Source organism: Adiantum capillus-veneris, chromosome 28 (assembly GCF_014529385.1).
Source record: "Adiantum capillus-veneris isolate H3 chromosome 28, ASM1452938v2, whole genome shotgun sequence".
Lineage (NCBI taxonomy): Eukaryota > Viridiplantae > Streptophyta > Polypodiopsida > Polypodiales > Pteridaceae > Adiantum > Adiantum capillus-veneris.
The window spans coordinates 16675079-16677699 of NC_140958.1; the positions used below are offsets into that span (position 1 = coordinate 16675079).

The following is a 2621-nucleotide window of genomic DNA, read 5'->3' on the forward strand; positions in this document are numbered from 1 at the left end:
GTTCGGGATTCCCATTCCCTGCATTCCCCATGACGATTTAATCCTTATAATACCCGCTATTTATGTCATGAAATCTCATTATTTCATTCGAACATTTTTTGGGTTCCTACTTGCTTTTGCAGCACTTTTTTTCGTGAATCTAAAGATGCCTTGGTGGGCTGTTTTTCTAAAGTCTCTTTTTGATTATGATTGCACTATCTAAAGCTCCTTGTAGCTTAGCTGATGATTGTATATAAGTCACTGTGTTGTGTTTTTTATGGTTGGTTCATTTCAGGACTTGAAGCAGGCAATGGTGATCAGGGAATATGAAGCTTTCCGCAAGAGAGAACAAAGAGCCCGATTTAAGAGAAGAGCAGGTGTAGGTTTGGTTGTTGAAAGAGAAGGGAATGAAGCAGCCGAAGGAATAGAAGACTTAACAAAGGCATAGGGATGTGCAAAAATCATCGAGAATGAAAAAAGAGCAAAGATAGCGAAAGGGATTGCACAATATGTACTTCAAAGAACAAGTGGAATGGACATGGACACCAAGAAATACATCTTCAATCGGATGATTCAGCACCCTTCACTGAAAGATATCCAGAATGACAAAGCATCAACACCCTGTTTTGCAGATACACTGATAGGAAATATTCGGAACACACTTCAAGACTTGAAGAGGCCACAAAATGAAGATGAGATGTTCCTCAAGAGGTCTACCATGATGATGTTTCTGAACTCAAAAAACCCAGAGGGGCCTTAATGTTAATTTTGTCTCCAAGCTACCTTCTATTCATAGAAGGAACTTATATGGAGCCAAGAATCGGCTACTCCAACATACTGAGAAGACAACTTTTTCCTTTGCCACATGTCATCGGAGTCTTCAAAAAAGTCTCATACCTGAAGAGGTAAAGGAGCTAATAGTCAACTTTTGGATGCTTGAGACTCGTGTATCCCCCAACAAAAAAGACATATGTCGAAAGAGAATTGGTCGGAAGGAGTATATCGAACATCCCATCCATTTATTGGAAGTATCACAGGTATGGAAGAAAGTGTATGCCATGTAGTGGCTTTTTGTATTTGTTAGATACTCTTGTCGGGTAGAAGCTTTCCGACTGCACAGCTATTGGAATTACTTACATAACTATTGTCAGGGTTTAACTGCCAATTATTAACCATTATCTATCTGTTTTGCTGCCAATTATGTGTTTCATGGCTGTTCATTATAGTTATTCTTTGGCAATGGCTAGTTAATAGCTATCAAATTTTGGCTGGTAGCTATCCGTGTTTTATGGATAACTCTTGCCACACTAATAGCCAGTTGATAGCCGTCAAAGTTTGACCGGTAGCTATGTGTTGTTACATAACTTCTGCCAGGCTATGTGATTGGTATTGATATTGATAGCCAATAATGACTATTTTTGTAATTACCTACTTGTTGATAGTGATAGATACTAATAACTGATCAGGTATTTGCCTTAGGTGAAACTATTTTATAGCTAGTGATTTCTATAAAATATCTCTTGATAGCTCTTTGATAGCAATTGATAGCTGTTCATGGCTTGTGATTGCTATTTCATAGCCAAAATTTTCTTTTTAATAGGTAATCAAGATATTTTATAGCTAGTCAATGACATTCTATGGCTAATGATGACTATTGACAGCTAATAATCAAGTATTTTCTTTAGGATGAGGTATTTCATAGCTAGTTAGAGCTATTTGATATCTATTCATGGCTAGTGATTTCTATTTCATAGCTAGTGTTTGCTATTTGAAAGATATTTTATATGTAGTAATTGCTATTTGATAGTAGATATTGGTAGCTCTTTGATAGCTACCTATAGCTATTCATAGCTAGCAATTGCTATTTCATAGCCATTTATTGGTATTTGATAGCTAAATAATAGATATTTCATAGCTGATGATAGCAATTTTATAGCTAGTGATCGCTATCAATAGCTAATAATCAAGTATTTTCTTTAGTTAAAGCTATTTCATAGCTAGTGATTGTTGTTTGATAGCTATTCATAGGTAGTGCATCAATGAAAATCATGAAGTAAAGGTAATTGCCCAAGGAAGGAGTTTGCATGGGCCCACAAACATCACTATGCACAAGTTGCAACGTGCATGTGGCCCGAACTGAACCATCCTTTGGAAACTTAGAATGCTGCATCTTACTCAAAATACAACCGTCACAAACATGTTTGGCAGGTGCTTCAAGAGGCGGCAAAGAAGCAACCATATCAGATTTTTGCAAACGTGCAAACGCAGCAAACTGGCAAAATTCAGATGACCAAAACGTGCATGCCAAAGTTTTGCAACTGAAATAGCCCTTGAATCTGCAACAACATTTGCAAAATTTTGTCCACACTTGTCATACAAAGTGAGCTTATACAGCCCATGGCACAAAAGGCCAAATGCAACACTTTCATCACCAAAACTGAGATCATGAATTGTACATCTGTCATCCACAAATTTGACTACAAGTCCAAGTCTAGCAAGTGCAAATACAGACAAGAGATTATTCTTGATCCCAGTTACATAAAATGCATCAAAAACTGAATTCCCATGAGGGACAGACTCGAGAGAGGTGAACAATTCATGATGTGAGGTAATGTGCTTTGTAGCACCACTATCAAAATACC

At 37.2% G+C, this 2621-nt stretch overlaps 1 pseudogene; it reads left to right on the plus strand.

The window, feature by feature from the left end:
• The first annotated feature begins 256 nt into the window (after positions 1-256).
• On the plus strand, positions 257-1043 carry LOC147420107 (uncharacterized; annotated as a pseudogene).
• Positions 1044-2621: the final 1578 nt, after the last annotated feature.